This window comes from Rhinopithecus bieti, unplaced genomic scaffold (genome assembly GCF_001698545.2).
Source record: "Rhinopithecus bieti isolate Rb0 unplaced genomic scaffold, ASM169854v2 scaffold_12478, whole genome shotgun sequence".
Classification (NCBI taxonomy): Eukaryota; Metazoa; Chordata; class Mammalia; order Primates; family Cercopithecidae; genus Rhinopithecus; species Rhinopithecus bieti.
Window position 1 is genome coordinate 1,327,810 of NW_016807367.1, and position 18,666 is coordinate 1,346,475.

The following is an 18,666-nucleotide window of genomic DNA, read 5'->3' on the forward strand; positions in this document are numbered from 1 at the left end:
TGTTTGATTCATTTTTTTTTTTCTTTTGGAAACACATATTTCCAAGTAACAAAACTACATATGTGTGTTTCCAGACTTACATCACCAGATATCTTCTTAATCAGATAGACTGGTCTTGTGAATACACAGAAAAAGTAAGACTTGAGCTCCCAAAGTAGACCTATGGTGGGCTTCAGAGTGATCATAAGCAAACTGCATGCATTTTGTAGTTCAGTATTTTTAATATATGAAACCATTTCACAATACACCTCATTAGATGCCATGGAGATGTAAGATGTCTCAGAGACATGTTGTAGAAAGTGATCAAAATTAACTGGCAATATTAATTAGTGTTACAGAATGTGTCATCTATCCTAATACCCAATTTTGGATAGGATTCAAGGCCTGGTGAGATTAACTCTTGCCTTGTTTGAGATGCTTAAATTAAAACATCAAAAAAGGTCAACGGGGAACATGCCAGGGGACCTGTAATGTAATTCTCATTACTCTAAAATAAACTACTTTTTTCTAACCTGCTCCATTTCACTTAGGTACTCAAGTCCACCGTATAGTCCGAACAAAGATGGAATTGTCCAAATAGATCATGATTCCAAAGGATAATAAATTGAATAATTCATTTTCAATTTATTGAAAAATTCCTGACACTTACAGAAACCACAGACTCACAGAAGATTATACACTAAAGATGTAGGGTTAAAAATGCATAGAAACACAAAGGTTGCAAAAACCATATTATTTCAGCAATTTAATGCCAAAAAATATTTTAAAACGTAAAGAGCAATCCATCATTGCTTGCATCTTTCAAGCCATCTTGTAAGCAAAGAATTGCAATGACATTTATTGGTAAAAGATGAAAAATTCACAAAATGGGAGGGGGATAATCATACTCAATCGCCCTAAATAAAATCAGGCTGAATTAATCAGAAGTCCAGAAGAACTGGGAACTTACAAACTTTGATAAGGCTGAAATAACTATTAGTTAAATGTGGAACAGCAGACAACCCATGAGACAATGGCCCAGCAAGGGGGCTGAGGCAGAAACTGCCATCTGCTCACATTTCCAAACACAGAAATAGTACCCCTAAAAAACAGTACTCCTAAAAATGAAGACAGGTGGAGACAGAACCCTGGAATAAGTAGAACACAATGATGAGTAGTGGACAGTAGGAATTGTAAATGGTTCCTAATAAAAAGAATGAAAGATTACTGTACAGCTCCTTAAGAAAAATGATAAATCTCTATCTACCCTTAAGGCAGACAGGCAAAAGACAAGTTAAAATTTGCTCTACAATTCCAATGACATTACAGTGAATATAAAAACAGAAATGGATCTAGTTATTTCAGTTCCAGAAAATACCCTAAAGTAGCAATGTTCTTTGATCTGGTTCAACAAATAATATCTTCAAACGCTTCTTTAACCCAGTTACTCCAATTAGGAGCTAACCAGGTTTTCAGACACAGTTAAGTCCTTCCTGGTTCTTGGAAACTGTGGCTTTAAGTGAAACAATGTAAAACAAAATTGATTTTAGCATCGGCTAATTTACATAAATGAGAGCTAAATTCCTACAGGACATTTCTGGTCACAAAAACATCACCAAACTTCTAAGACCCAAAACACTTCTAAAATTAACACTGAAATAAATGTGAGCCATATATACATTTAAGAAAGATTAACAGAAACAAGATAATTATTTACCCAATTATTCCAATTCAGGGTTGCAGTGGCCCGAGCTGATCCAGCAGCTCAGGGTACAAGGTGGGAACCATCCATGAACAGGACACCATTTAATGGCAGGGCGCACTCACACACACACCTACATTCACTGCAATGGGGACAATGTAGACATACTAATTCACCTAACGTGCACACCTTTGGGATATGGGAGGAAACCAGAGTAGCCAGAGAAAGCCCAGCAGACATGGGGAGAATATGCAAACTCCACACTGGCAGTGGCCTAAGCTGGGAATGTTTTTTCTCATCATCATTATAAGGAAATGGCATTGAACGAAATGAGGTTGTTTGAGGACCTGCTGTATTTGTCTGTATTTGTATTGGAGGATGAAACAGGTGAAGTGCTTGCATTCCTTTTTCCTGTTTTAAAACAGCAGTTAGCCCTCAACTTTCAACATTTGTCTCAATCTCAAATGAGTCAAATTTAGCTAAATAAAACTCACCACTAAGCAAAATAAGTGAGAAAAAAAAAAAAACAAAAAAAAAACCCTAGAACAGAAAGAAAAATGAAAATGGATAAAACCTTGCTCTTTACTAATTCTAATGTACTTCATAAAGTACAGCGCTTAACTTCATTGCTAAAAAGGCTCAAATGAACTCTACTTTGATTTAGTCCGTAGGGGAAAAAATGTATTTAAACAAAATTCCTACACAAGAAAGCCATATGGAGACCCACAGAGAACACAGAACTCTGCTGGTCTCAGTTCACAGCAGCAAGAGAGTCCTACTGTCACAAATACCCATAAGTAAAGTTCCATCTTACTGAGCCTCTTACTAGTCAGCCTTAATCTGGTTACTTCCAAACAACGCCCAACCTTCCATACATGGGACTGACGACGCAGAATAGCTAGTTTGACATGTTTCCCACTGAAAATTTATTTTTGTCAGAGATTGATTTTCTAAATCTGGAGAAATTGGGGGTTGGAAGTAGGAGAGAGGTTCAGCTCATGAAAACCTATTTATAGTCATGCAATAATGCAGGTACTGTTGCCTTTAAAGCACAGACACTGACAGCAAGTCTTCCAGTCTCTCCAGTAAGACTTAAGTGACATGCTAGCAAGAGATGCAATGTGGTCCCTCAACAGAGTTAAGTAGAAATCTTAGGAATCAAAAAGAAAAGGAATAACATGTAGACTGAATTCCAGCTTACTACTTACCACTTGTAAGTTCACTGAAGTTGTGAAATTTCAGCCAAACAATTTCAAAAGTAGCATCTCCTTGATGAAAAGGAAGCAAGGAACTTATGGATGTCACAATGACAAAAGTCTCTAAGGATATAACTGTAGTTTATGTATTTTAGGTGTGCCAAGTATGCTATTAACATACCTTCATTGTATCAGAAAATTATTTAAGAGTTCTTTCTGGTTCTGTTCTGCATACATAAAACCTTCCATCCTGACAAATCCAGGCTGCTAATAGAGTACCTGGTTAATTTTTCTTAATCATAGAGATTCCCTATAAAATAGCGGCTGTCACATCTGTTTTCTCATTAGATGATTACTTGAAGAGTTAAGGCAATTAAAAGTTTTCTCATTGTCCCCAACTTCAACAAATAAAGTTGGCTTTTGAATATCTTCTTGCCATTTCCTCTAAAAGTTGTACAACATGCCTTAATCCTATTGAATCCCCATTCCCAAATTCATGCTTTTAATGGCATACTGTCCTTCAGGACATGGGAGCCTTTCAAGATATCCAGCTCCCCATAAGCTTACCCTGATAAAGTCCATTCACATTCATGTCAACTCAAACACTGTAAAGACTCCTGGCCTAAAATGCTCACTCCTCAAACATAGGAAAGATTGAAGACCACAGACATTTTAAGATTTAATTTTATCGACTACCCCAGAAAAAAGTCTACGGTAGTTGTCTCTTAGAAAAAAACTATTCTCTTTGAGTCAGTTATCCTAAAACAGCAATTTTAGACTACAAAGAATGCTAAATGTGGTAGATTTCCGTAAGTGGCTAGTTATGAATGATTCATCAGTAGCTAATAAATGAAATTATTTGAGTTACCACCTTACACAAGCATTATACTGGTTGTTTTTACAAACACTACATTGACTCCTCACACCAATCCTTCAAGGTAGAAATCATTATCTCAATTTTACTAATAAACTTGAGGCTCAGAGGTTAAAGTAACTTTCTCCAGACCATATTCTGGTAAGTAGTAGATCTACATTTTAAACCAGTACTGACTAATACTAAAGTCCCTCAGTCAAGCTTTTTTTAAAAAAGTAATCCAAATGTCAAATTCACACATGAAAATGGAATCAACTACAGGAGGAAAAACTATCCCTTTAAAAAAAAAAAAAAACCTGTTGTATTTCATGTTTTGGAATATATTTCTCTCTCTCCACTGATCTCACAGGTGCTGTTTATGACAACAAACATGCACATCTGTAGGGGTGAACTGACAGACACAAAGCAGGACGGCCTGAACTCTCTTCCTATATTTAGATCCTTCAGCTCAGCTCTTAATTGCATAATTTAATCAGGACCCTCTAGAAGGGAAACACATCTATATTCATCACAGGCATCAAAGGAAACATCTTTACAAGTTATATCCTTTTACAAACCAACATATGGTCTCACGCCACTTTCCCAATTGTTGAACTCCTCCTCTGGGAAGAGCATGGAATTTTATTTCTTTTTATCACTTGAAAAAATCACTTCCCTCCTAATTCAGTAAAACTGGGTGGAGGCCACTTCCTCCACAGGTGAGAGAAATAAAACTTGTTGATCTGTCATTGTCAGGAATTTTAAAGTTAACCATTTATTTTACATATTTTCAAAATGGAAACAAAAGGCAAACAAAACCCAGAATGAGAAATTGGGGCACATTCTCCATGCTTTCAAATAAAACCTCTACCTATTTTTTTGTCATTTTAAGATGGTTTCTAAATTAGAAAACAAGTGTCTTTAACTTGAATAGGTTTGAACTGCAGCTTTCCACTTAGTAGCTGTACTTTGAAGAAAACAACTCTGAGCCTCAATTTGCTTTTCCACAAAATTGTGATACCATCACCCAATCCACCAGGTTATGCAGATTAAACATAAATATGAAAGGCTTACTTCAAAATTATAACATGCTGAAAAACAAAGTGATTTATTAACAAAGCAAGTTCACAAATAAAGCTAATTTTAATATTTTGCATATCTAAAAAAATGAGGTTTACAGTCTAGTTTTTGTCTGTTTAATGAAGCTCTCACTTCATACAAAAAGAGAAAAACTGATAACCAGTACAGTCATACAATTCACTCAATAAACAGCTATCACAAGCCAGGCACTATTCTAAGCACTAGAAACACAGCACTGAAAGAGACACAAAAAGTTTTTCAAAGTCTTTGCCTGTGCCTTGGTGGGGCCTACATTCTGGTGGTCAAGGAAAGCCTCATTGCGAATGTGATATCTGAACAGCCCCCTGAAAAGGAATTATCTGGGGAAGTGCATTCCAAGCAGAGAGAAGGGCAATTGCAAAAGCCATTTAAGCCATTTGGCAAGGATGTTCCTGAGATGTTCAAGGAATGGCAAGGAGTCCTCACCGAGGCTAGAATGGAGTAAGTGTGGGGACAGAAATGAGAGATGAGGCCAAAGAGGTCACAGGGGAAGGTATGTGCGGGACCCACAGAGACTTCAGAGCTTTTGATCCAAATTGAGATGGAAACACTGGGAGATCTGAGCAGAGAAGAGCCATCATCCAACCTACAGTTTAATAGAATTACTATGGCTTGCTGGGTTGAGAACATATTGAAAGATGCAGGGATGGAAGTAGGGAGTGGTGGGTAGGGAGACCAGTTAGGAAGCTATGCCAATTGTTAAGGTACAAGATGATAAAGATTTCAACCAGCGTGGCAGAAGTCGTCAGATTCTGGATATATTCTCAAAGCACAGATGTGAACAAATAATACTTTACTGCTTATATAAATAAAGAAAATAATTAACTGTAAGGTTGGAGAATTGTTTAATTTTTAGAAGTACAAAATCCCTTATTATGGGGACTATGAGACTGAGATTTTTTTTTTTTTCTTTTTTTTATGGAATCTTTCTACCCAGAGATTGAGTATCTGAGATAGGACCAAAGACAAGGCCACTGGAGGAAAAATAGTCCAAGAATTATGGACTAAATGTCCATAATTCCTGTACAGGAATACAGGTTGAGTATCTCCCTTATCTGAAATGCTTGGGACCAGATGGTGTTTCAGATTCCAGATATTTTTGAATGTTAGAATATTCTGAATATACATAATGAGACATCTTGGGGATGGGACCCAAGTCTAAACATAAAATTCATGTATGTTTCATCTATACCTTATGCACATAGGCTGAAGAGTAATTTTTCTTTTTTTCTTCAGACACGGTCTTGCTCTGTTGCCCAGGCTGGAGTGCGGTGGCATGGCTCACTGCAGCCTAGACCTCCCAGGTTCAAGAGATCCTCCCACCTCAGCCTCCTGAATAGTTGAGACTACGGGCAAGTGCCATCTCGCCTGGCTAATTTTTGGATTTTTATTAGTGACAGGGTTTTGCCACATTGCCCAGGCTGGTCTCAAACTTCTGGGCTAAATGATCCACTGCTTCAGCCTCCCAAAGGGTTGCGATTACTGGCATGAGCCACCATGTCTGGCCAATTTTATATAATAATTTTAATAATTTTGTGCACAAAAAAAGTTTTGACTATGACCTGTCACATGGAGTCAGGTGCAGAATTTTCCACTTGTGATGCCATATCAGTCCTCAAAAAGTTTTGGATCTTGGAGCATTCTGAATTTTCGGATTAGGGTTGGTCAACCTATAGTATAAAGGGAATAACAACTAGGAGTTAAATCTTGTAGGAATTAGGGTGAACGATATGGGCAGCGGGGCAGAAAATGACTAACAACGAAGGGTAATGAGTGGTATAATTTTACGTGATAGTCGAAGCTGGGTGTTTTTTACAGAGGATGGTAGAAGAATGGTCTGAAGGTGGCAATAAGAGGTAAGAGGTTTATGGGAGAAACCAGGCACGGCTTGAGAGAGCCACAGGGGAAATAGCTCCCTCAGATGAGCACACACAAAGATCTATGTTCAAGTATATTTGTGTTCTAAATAACCCAGGTGCCTAACAATAATGGAATGATTAAATAAATTATGGTACATTCGACTATGATGTAACTGTTAACAAAATAAGAAAAAACAGATGGACTTTCATGTACAATACTACCATGAAAAGAAAACCATACCACTGGAGCTGTTCAGTAAGAAGTAGTAAAAAGGACCTATAATATGGTCTCTTTCTAAAAACACAAATAGAAACAAAACTGTCTATGTATATACATGAGCATTTTTAAAGGCCTGGAAAAAAATAAACGAAACTGAACACGTAGTTACCTTTAGCAGAGAACTGGGTACAAGGGAGTGCAGGAGAGCCTACTACTTTTACTTTTAACCAATCGCTGCTTTCAAATTTAAAACCCCAATAATAAAAATAAATAAAAACTGACAGTAGGTAAGAGAGTTATTTCTACATGGCTCTAGAAGACAGCATTATGACCAACAGGTGGCAAGATGTATCTTCTTATAAAGGAAAAAAATAATTTAAAGTGTATCTGCATAGGATTTTCAGATAAATGTATTCTGGTAAAATACATCACCCTATTCTGGGTTAATATGATATGGATAGGAGTGGAATGTACTCTTTTATTAAGGATTCAGGCACATAATCAAAAAATTCCATTTCACAAAATGGCATATTATAGCAAAAAAGTAAGTTTCCCTCCCATTTTAGACCCTTACTCCCCTTTCTATTAATTATTCACATCAAATTTTCAATGCATGAATTTCTTACTAAATAAAATGTTCGATGTTATTCAAATATCTTCATGAGCAATTTGGTCCTGCACTTTTTCCATTACAGAAATCTGTTATTTGAAAGAATAACTTCTAAAAATAAAAGTCTATCTAACCACTGAAACAAACATTGACATCGGCCAGATTTCACTCTCCTTCATATGACAATCAATGACAGACTTTTTCAGTCTCCCAAACTGGACTGGAATTGCAAACATTCACTTGGCCGCCCCAGAGGAGAAACTGAACAAACAGCAGCAACCCCCTCTTCCAGAATGTGAGAGCTCCCTCCACCTAAGAGCTAAAAGAAGCATATGCAAAGTTTTTCACTGGTTTTAGAGAAATAATGCTTTAGATATATGCAAGCATTACCTATAGAATTAGGTGAGACCTGTACCCATGAATCTAGTCCTTTCTACCTCTGATCACTTGTTCAGTACAGTCTTATCTGCTAACTTCCCCAAAGTAACTTATTTACCAATTACAATGGAAAAACCTAAGACAGTATTCTCAGAAGACTTCAGAACCCAAGTTCTCCTCCTTTACATGCTCAGCTACTAAGAAGGCTTTCATTTCCATTAATCCAGTATTTAACTGAACAAAATTTTAAGCCCTTATCACCAACACAAACGTGCAGTAGAAAGAAAATGAGTTATAACACAGTTCCCATCACCATCAAGCTTATGGTAATGAAGTGTGTATGGGAGAGATGGGAGAACTATATCATATGGTAGACAGTGATAAGAGTCACAGGACTGCCTGTTTAGGCTCTTCATCCAAGAAGAAACATACATGCAGACAAAGCGGCCTACAGCCTGTGCTACAATGACATCTTCCACGCATGCTGACCTCTGTGTTACTTACAATGGAAATCCAAATGGTCCAATTATCAACCAGCTGTTTCAGTGGGTGTGAAAAATGGAACGGATAATCCAAAGCAGCCTTACTAGTAATTAACTATTGCTTTGACAGTGTATTATGATTCAACAAAGAAAGCTTTTAATCATTTATATTTTGCTTATACTATTAATAAAGCTGCAATATGCCCTGAGAACACAGTAAATTCTAGAGAAACGCCTCTTTAAGATTCAAAAATTGCTGTGGAAAATCTGTAAATGGATGACAGTTAACTCTAGTGTTTTAGTATATTACAAAAACATAAATACAAACATTTTATGTCATATAAATCACTCTTTCTCTTGGAATTCAGAGTATACGCAAAAAAACAGACTTCTACAGAACACCTGAAACATATTAGTTTGAAAACTCAAGAAACTTTTATCACTATCACCACCAACTTCAAAGGGAGAAAGTGGTAGGTGGTTTTATGGGAAACGCTGTAAAAAAGTGCATCCATGGTCTCCATCAAATTTCAACAGAAGTACAGTCATCCCTCAGTATATCTGGGGCACTGGTTCCCAGACCCCACCACCCAATGCCAAAATCCTTGCATACAGGTCTCAGTGGGCCTTGTGGAACTCGTGCATAAACAAAAAGCTGGCCCTCTGCATATTCAGGTTTCACAATCTGCAAACACTGTATTTCCTATCCACTTTTGGTTGAGAAAAAAATACGAGTATAAGTGGACTCATGTGGTTCAAGTCCCTGTTGGTCAAGAGTCAACTATATTCAAAAACAACCAAAAATCATCCTTATATCATCCTCATCACCACAACCACCACCATAATGAATCAACACGCACTGTTTTGAGCACTTTAAATTTAATTAAATAGCTCTCTTAATCCTTACACGAGTCCTACAAAATAAGTACTATTTTATAGATGACAAAACTGAGGCACAAAACAAGTTAAGGAACCTGCCAAGGTAACCTCTCTACTGCTTCTCCTCAGTAGCCCCCTCCTTGGTCTGATGCATAAGGCAGAATAACAGGCAAGGATTTGCTTATAGTATAAAAAAATTCCCTCCATCTCCTTCTATCCCTTGCTAATTTATTCTTGTTTTTGCTATCGCTTTCCTTCTTGGTATCTTCCCACTTACCCAGAACATGAAAAAAAATAAGAGTTTCATCAGGGCAGCAGTGACAAAATTAAATTTGCTTTAATCTAAAGAGCTTAGAATAAGACATTATAAGCTATTATCCAACAAGACATCAGAAAATTGGTACCATTAGCTCTTGTATGTGTTCAAATCTTAATAATCCTTTTCTCTTGATGAATTTGTGGAACATTAAAATTAAACTCCTTTTAAGAAATTCATTTTCTTGACCCAGGTGCAGTGGCTCACACCCGTAATCCCAGCACTTTGGAAGGCCAAGGTGGAAAGATTGCTTGAGGCTGGGAGTTTGAGATCAGCCTGGGCAACATAGCATTTAAAAAAAAAAAAAAAAAAAAGGTCAGGCATTGTAGTGCATGGCCTGTAGTCCAAGCTGCTTGGGAGGCTGAGGCCAGGAGGATCACTTGGGCCCAAGATTCGAAGATTACAGTAGCTGTGATCACACCACTAGACTCTTAGCCTCCAGCCTGGGCAACAAAGCAAAACCCTGTCTAGTAAAAAAAAAAAAAAAAAAAAATTAATTTTCTTTACATTCCCACTTGATTATTTTAAGATCCTACTGAAAACAAAAAACAAAACAAAATTGCTAGCTCTCTTTATCTTGAGGTTAATAGTTTTCCAATCAAGTAGATGTAGAGATAAAGAAAATTTAAAGGAATCTTTCAGGTATATTTTAACATAGATAAGATACTAAGATATTAATTTCAACACCTAATACACAGTTGTAAGTCACAATGCTACTTATAGATAATGGCAAAAATAGTGCTCTGCACTCTGAAGGGGGGGTAAGGAAAGTGGGAAGACAAAGCACACAAACTGTGTGCTGGTATGGCAGAAATGGTCATGACACTACCACTTCAGTTATCCCATCTGTCTCCTGATCCCCTTTTTTATCCTCTATTTCAGGGTTCCTCAACTTTAGCATTACTGGATGTTTGGTTGCATCCCTGGCCTCTACCCACTAGAAGCTATTTGCAACACTCCAGCCTCTCCCTCCAATTTGTGACAACTAAAAATTTTTCTGACATAGCCAGATGAGCCATAGTTCTATTGCCACTTTTCCTCTCCTTTTCTCTTTGCAATCTAAGCACCTCAGGCCTCAATAGCTTCCTATAACTCAATTCTAGACTTCAGGATTCACAGAACTGCTGATTCTTCCACAAAGGGAAAAGGGAGAGATGTCAAACACACATACCCTTTCTATCTCTGTTCTCCTCAATGAAAAAAAGGGGAAGCAACGCAATCAATCCTCAGAACTTAACTGGTGTGTCTGAGCACCCACAACTGGCATCACACAGTACTGAGTGCTACAGAGTATAAAAGATATGGTTCATAACCACAATGAACTCACAACATACCATATTTCCTGACGTATTTCTAAAAACAACAAAATGAAAAAATTCATTCATCAAGTACCTAGTGTGTGTCAGCCCAACCATTCTTAATATTGCTGGATATTAACAATATTAATATTTTTAAGAGCTTCCTTACGATAACCCTTCGATAGGATGGGCCCAGGCATTTTTGCGGCGGTAGTTGTTCATATGATTTTGATGAGTAGACAAGGGAGAACCACTGCGCTAGGCACTGTGCTAACACAAAGATCATAAAGACACTGGCCATACCCTCAAGGAACTCTAGTCTAAAGAGTTAATAAGGTAACTGTAATAAAAGGTATGACAACAGATGCTAGACAAGCAGGTTTGTACTGTTCCTCAAAGTTAGAAGATCCTCAGTGCAGGTCCTATACTTACAATCCCTTATCCCAACTTTATCAAGCTGTCTAAGAGATACACTATGAACATAAGCATAAATAGAAATACGGACACTCAAAACTTTGCTGAAAGAATGAACTGGGGCTGGGCGCGGTGGCTCACGCCTGCAATCCCAGCACTTTGGGAGGGTGAGGCAGGTGGATCACGAGGTCAGGAGTTTGAGACCAGCCTGGCCAACATGGTGAAACCCCGTCTCTACTAAAAACACAAAAATCGGCTGGATGTGGTGGCGGGCACCTGTAATCCCAGCTACTCAGGAGGCCGAGGCAAGAGAATCGCTATAGTCTGGGAGGCGGAGGTTGCAGTGAGCCGAGATCGCGCCACTGCACTCCAGCCTGGGTGACAGGGTAAGACTCCGTCTCAAAAAAAGAAAAAAGAATAAACTAAGGTAGAAGTGAGCCAGAGGCAAAAGCTCTACCAAACGCATCAGACTTTTCCCCCCAATCCCTTGATTTTGAAGTGAAACAGCTTCAAATGTATAATCTCCTCTTACCAATTAGATTGCTTCTTCGGGGCAGAAAATGACTTACACTTTTCTCTGTCCCACCCAAAACATAGTCCAGTGCTGGATGCACAGCAGGAATGTATAAAATACTTGCTGAATTAATTAATATCAGCTTAACAAAAAAGCAGAACTCCACAGTGAGGATACACCCCTTTTAAAGGAGACTTTTCTAGAATACAGAACATCTCAGCCCACACAAATTGACAAAACTCTTCAGCAAATATGTTACAAATAAATGCAAATAAATGCTATAAATACAGTTTTTGTGCCAACATTTAAACGATAATCTAGTTAATTTTGTCCACAGTTAACAGAAAAACATTTAAAACTAATCATTCCCTCAAGCTTGAATAAACTAAATAGAAGTCCTGAGCACACAAACATAAACACATGAAAAATAAAGACGTTGTTATTAACTATGTTGCACTGCAAAGCCAGCAGTGGGGCAAAAAGCAAAACAGGAAGCTGTAATAGATGAGATGGCAAGCTATACACAACCAGCTGTATAATTTCTACAGCAATATTCACTGCATCATTATTCTCTTTCATTAAAAACTACTGTCTCTGATAAAATTAAGACCGATTTTCCTGGCATTTCTCCTCCCTCTAACACTTAGCTCAAAGAGTTTAAGTGACAAGTCTCACCAATGCGTATCACTTTAGGGCCCGTATTCCCAGTCACACCTCACTCAGAAAGGACTTACGGATGGGCAGGGGATGCTGGTGGCCCAAGCTGTGAGCCTTAAGGTGAGATTTAAAAGCCTTTTTTATCCAACTTTAAAATGTTTGCAGGTCATTTAAAAGAAAGGAGATGATAAGAGAAGACACAGACAAATTCTGATTCTGTCTAGGGCAAGGTAAGAACCCACTTAAGACTGAATGTAATTCAGTTAGGTAAGGATCCTACCAATAACCAGCAGACTCATTCCCTTATGGGCAGCATATGAATAGCCATTTAAACCTGCGGTACCGTAAAATACATATTTGGGCTTCAACCTTGTTTCTGGCATACAGCTCCTAAAATCCTTGGAGACTCCAAAGTGATGTCTTTTTGTATGCTAATGATTGACTGCTGGCTGGCAGCCCCTAACTAGCTTTAGGATGGTGGCAGGATTAGAGGATTGGGACTTTCAGCTCCACCCTCCAACCTCAAGGGAGTAGGCAAGGGGCTGAAGGTTAAGTTGATCAACAGTGGCCAATGGTATAATCAATCATGCCTATAAAATGAAGCCCCATAAAATACCAAGAGGACAAGGTTCAGAGAGTTTCTGGACAGTTGAACACGCAGAGGTTCCTGAAGCGTGGCACGCCCAGGTTAGGCATGGAAGCTCCATGCCCCTTCCTCCATACCTTGCCCTATGCATCTCTTCATCTGTATCCTTTTTAATATCCTTTATAATAAATCAGTAAATGTAAGTTTCCCCGAACTCTGTGAGCCATTCTAGCAAATTAATTGAATCCAAACAGCGGGGTCATAGGAGCCCCAACTTGAAGTTGGTCAGCCAGAAGTTCCAGAGTCCTGGACTTATGTCAGAGGTGGGTGGGACTGAATCCTCAATCTGTGGGATCTGAGGCTATCTCCAGGTAGTGTCAAAATTGAACTGGAAGACACTCAGCCAGTGTTTGGTGTGTAGGGAAAACCCACACACATTTAGTCACAAAAGTATTTTGTGTTGACTGTTGTAATGTGAGAGCAGAGGGAAGAACAGTTTGAGTTTTCTACTGACAGAAAACCCACGACCACTATTATCCTTTAAAAAAAATTTGGAAAATTAAACACTGATGCCTAACTTTTAAGTTTTTTAAAAAACATTATAAGGTTTTACTACAAGGGGAACTTTTCTCACTTTAGTTAATACCTCATCAACTCGTCCATCTCAACAATCAAAACCACACTCCAAGATCATCACTGTGTCTCATATCAATGAGTAAATGCCACTATAAAATCTCATACTGCAATTCAGGTAGGAGAGAAAGGGGCCTATTTCAATATGCTGTAGGAAGCACTGGTGTCTTCAAGGTTCATCATCTATGCCAGGTGACTGAGAAACTGTGTATAACTGATAGCCCCTCACACTGTAATAAGGAAACTCCTGGATGAAAACCATGTCATGGAGGGAAGCAGGGTGCTTGCCTCTTACAACTCCACTTTATATATATCTTGTACCTCCCTGAAACTCCAGATTCTCTTAGAAGGCTGGGAAATTTGGACTTCCTTTCCTTAAATGAGAAAAGCCCAGTTTACTCAGACTGATACTTCCTAGTATACAACGAATGACAAAATACAGGAAAAAGGAAGACATCATCCCCATTTCAATCAAGAGTCTGATAGAGGACATAACCAAAACATGTTATGTTCATTAGTAGTTTGTATTTCTTTTTTCCTTTTTCTTGAGATAGTCTCGCTCTGTTGCCCAGACTGGAGTGCAGTGACATAATCATAACTCACTGCAGCCTTGAACTGCTGGGTTTAAGTGATCCTTTTGCCTCAGCCTCCAGAGTAACTGGGATTACAGGCACAGAACCTTCCTGTCAGCAGTTGGCATCTCATTTGTTTGTGAAATGCTTGTTCAGGTCCACTACCAATTTTTCTATTGGGGTGGTGCTTCCTATTGACACAAGTCTTTCTTACAAAGAACAGTATTCGTTGCAAATCTCTTTATCTGTCTTTCAGGTTTTGTTTCTTAGTATGTTTGGTCACATAATAAATGCTATCAAATCTATAAAAAGTTTCCTTTATTGTTTCTGCCTTTGGAGTCACATTTAGAAAGGCTCTGTGGCTGGCTATTAATAACCCTCCCCCCAATGGCATAAATCAATCTCCCCTTTCCTTCTAAAGCTATGACAAGAATCCACTGCAGAATCTCTGCATTAAGCATGTATTGGTTTAATGAAAAGCAATGTTTTAACCGTAATGAATGCTATAAGAAAAGCCATAGAAAATTCAGAATACAATACTTATTTTTTAAAGTTCTAATCAACTTAAATAACCTTTAAAATCATTAAAGGGACTCTTCTGTTAGTTCAATTTCTATACTTTTCTTAGAAACCTTTGTCTAGAATTGTTATCTACAAATTCTCAAACTTGATATTTCACTACCTCATTACCAGGATTTTCATTGCTTACCTCTTCTCAATTCATTTAGTTCATCAGGCTCCTTATAAAACAAGTTAAGTGTTGGGGCTTGGTCTTACACCCAGGCAATCTGACTCCAGAGTCTTATCTCTGAACCCATTTGCTATCCCTAAGCCTATCAGGCCACAAAGCGATACCAAAAAGTAACAACCTAGTCTCCTATATAACAGCCTCACCACACATCACCCCAGGCTTCCCCCCAATTGTTTAGAATTTGACTTCTCTATAGATTGCCCGGCACACTACCTCCGGTGCTTCTTCTTCCCTTACCATGTGCTGATCTTCCTCCTCACCATCCCAGTGAAAGGACTTACCTCCAACAATACAGGAAAATCAGCAAAAGTGGGCAGGAGCTCTGCCACATGCTTTCCTCTCACTCGGACCCCATTCTGTTTCTTTCTCAGACAACCCTCCCTCCTTACCATGGTCAATATTTTGTCATTTGTGCTCCAGATGGCTAACTCCATCACCTCCAATTGCTCTCTGTCCACTGACTTCTTCCCCTCAACCTTCAAATATGAAGAGGTCTCATCTATCTTAAAATGCAAGCCACTTAAGGCAGTATAAGACTCTATTTCTTGCTTCTTAATGTATTCAGTCTTCTCTGAAACTGCATTCACGTGATTATCTGACTTCTCCTTCACCCTGAACAGTACATTTTCCCCTCCCAACCTACTTCTAGAATCTCTCTTCCAGTGGCTTCCTGGTTTCCCCACTCCTCTGACCCCATGCCTTTCTTTCAGTTTCTTCTTTGGTCTAGGTCAAACAGCCTCTCAGACAGTCTACTTCAAATTAGCCTCTTCCTTCTATCAATTCCTAACTGTGGGCTCCAATAAAGATTCAGTCCACCAGTTCTTTCTCTCTCTGTGGTTCTCAGAATACCCAGTAGATGACTGCAGAGTCTAACGTAAAGCTTTCAAGTCCTCCCAAACCTTATCTCTGACTTGCCTGTAGCATACTCTGACTTAGATATCGCACCTTAAATTTAACACATCAAGTCTAATTTATCATTTGCACAATTTTTATTCCTTTTACAACCAGCTCTTCCCTATTCTTAACTAACACCTTTATTAGTTTTCCAGCCACCAAGGTTAGAAACTTAAGGATATATCTCTGACATCTCTTTCTCATTACTTTATAGCCACGTAATCACCAAGCCTTCACGTTTTTTTTTTTTTAATCCTTCTCTTTCCATGTTTACCTTTATCAGAGATTTATCATCTCATACATAACTCAATAGCTTTCTTATTGATCTCCTGGCACTGGGCTCTATTCCTCCAGTGCAAACTGCATGTTCAAACACTTTCAGTGACTTACCAATGTTTCCTTATTCTTGCAGTTTAAGGCCCTAAAATTCTCACTGGAACTCAACTTTTCTGAAAATCCCCTCCACACCACCATACTAGGCTCCATGAGGAACACCCACTGAGGTCAGGCAGGGCTGCTCGCTACCTCTAGATCCATGCTATTTGATATGATAACCACATGTGGATACTGAAACATAAATTAATTTATTAAAAAATGCTGTTCCATGTGTGGCTACAGCTACTGTATTAGCACAGACGTGGAACATTTCCATCACTGCAGAAATTCTATTGGACAGTGCTGCTCTACAGATACTCAACACTCATGCTTATCTCCCAGGTTTTCCATGCCATTACTCTGCCTATAATGTCCCTCTTCCTTCTACCTATGCAAACTCAGGCCACAGTGGTCCTGATGTGAGCTGTCTGTACAATTTACTCCTATACTACCTTGTAACAGTTCTTATAATGTTGCTGCATTTAATTTTTCATTTTTGTGTATCCTCTAATTATTGAGCCTCAGAACTAATAAATATTCAAGGAATAAATGAAGCACATACTTATTATAATACTGCAGCAAAATTATCAAATAAGGGCCCATTTAATATCCCTCCTTCATTAAAAAGATACGCTTCTTTTCGATCTAAACAAGCAAAAGATCGTGCATTTAGTTAACTGAATAATGATTCAATTTAATGCCTAATTATAACAGCTGACAGACAGTCTCCCTCCACTTTTCTTGCAGTGTTTGAAACTAAAAGAAGAAAAGCTATAAAGGTCTGGAATACATCTACTTTGCATAAGCACACCACAAAGAAACCACACACACACAAAAAAAAGACAGGGGAGGGTAATAAATGAATAGTTTGAGTAACTATACCCTAACCATCTCAGATTGTAGAGCAAAATATCCACAGTACAGCAGCCCTACAATTACGGGGAAACTACAAATAAAGCATTAAAACTTATGTATAAAAATATATTCTGAATAAACAGAGAGACCCCTCTCTCCTCCTCTTCCCAAACAGGACCTAGTGAATATTCATTTACATCCTGAACTCAAAAGCATATACATGCATAATTAACAATTCTATGTTCTTTCTTCAGATCCAGGCTTATTGCCTCAAAAAAAAAAATTGTTAAGAAACCAATCTATACTGCAAACCTAGGGGTGTGTGTGTGTGTGTGTATGTGAGTGTGTATATATATATATATATATATGCTCCTTTTCAAACACTAAAACAGAGAAGAGATTTGGGAGAATCACCAGGTAAGGACTTCCTCACATCTTAGAGGATTTAATGTTTTATTTTCAAGAGAGAGTCTTCTCTAAAGTTCAGATTTTAGCTTATAACAAAAATTATAAAGATGCTAAACTGTTCAAATACTGTAGTTCCCAGTATTTACTAAAACTCTGATGTCACTGGAGTGAAAATGCTTATGAAACTTTTGGCTTTTCTTTTCTGAAAGACAGTTTCCTTTATGCAAATGAATGTTCTAGAGAAGTCGCTCATTTCTGCAAGTCAGCCCGCAATAGCTATAGACATTACTGTTTTGCATATAGGACTAGCCCTGCACCTCTAAAACTGACACTGTCTTAATAACGCACACCAAGATGAGTATTTTAATTTAGATTTTAAGCAGTTACATTAATACTATTTGGCTCTGCCTTTTTCTTCCCGTTCCTTTTCTTTTTAAAGGTGGCTACAGTGGAGTGATGAAAATGCGTCAGGTATTTTTGCTGCAAATCAGATGACAGATCAACAGATTAGACTGAATATTTGTACTACCAGATAATAGCAGGAAAGGAAAATAAAGGGTCAAGAGGTTTCAGGTTGGGGCAAAGAGGAGATGCCCCTATTTGTAAAAAAAGTACATCCTAAAATCTTGGTACCAAAGAGTAAAACCACATACAGAGGTAGCAGAACATTTCATCAACCTCAAAGACATGCTATGACTTAAAACCGATTTTCTCCACTTTTCTATATTTAAATTATCCTTTTTCTCCTCAGACCTGTCCAACTCTCTCCCTAGGACTCCCTAGCTCCCTAGTATCCCCTAAATACCCCAAACTTTAGCTTTTGGTTAGGAATGTGATTTGTTAAGAGTCAAGAGAAGATTCGTATATTTTGCTAGATATCAGAGTTGCCTGCTTTCATTCGAACTTTGTACAATCTTGGATTTCCCATTTTCTAATAAGGTCCCATTGATTAAATTAGATATAGGGCTTTTCTTTTCCATCTCCAGAATGAAAAAGAATCAATTTTAATATGTAGAAAATAAGCATTTCTCACTGGTTGTCAGATTTGATTCCTACTAAGTTCAAACAATGTTAGGTATAAAAGTTGCCACAATGCCAAAAAATTTTTTCCTCCCT

The 18,666-nt window shown here is 38.1% G+C and overlaps 1 protein-coding gene and 1 long non-coding RNA gene across 10 annotated transcripts in view; one reads left to right on the plus strand and one right to left on the minus strand.

The window, feature by feature from the left end:
• Window positions 1-18,666, minus strand: part of SMAD1 (SMAD family member 1) — an 80,613-nt gene that overhangs the window by 55,447 nt on the left and 6,500 nt on the right. Inside the window, exon 1 of one of the 9 annotated variants that reach the window (XM_017881526.1) lies at window positions 1,697-1,716. The exons of the other annotated variants lie outside the window; for them this stretch is intronic. The gene's annotated coding sequence lies outside the window, so the exon portion shown is untranslated. Of the gene's footprint in view, window positions 1-1,696; window positions 1,717-18,666 lie in introns of those variants that run through there. 9 annotated transcript variants of the gene reach the window in all.
• LOC108535490 (uncharacterized) lies at window positions 2,721-8,612 on the plus strand. The gene is made up of 2 exons (XR_001887246.1): window positions 2,721-2,823; window positions 7,624-8,612. It is a non-coding gene; the product is annotated as an uncharacterized LOC108535490 (long non-coding RNA).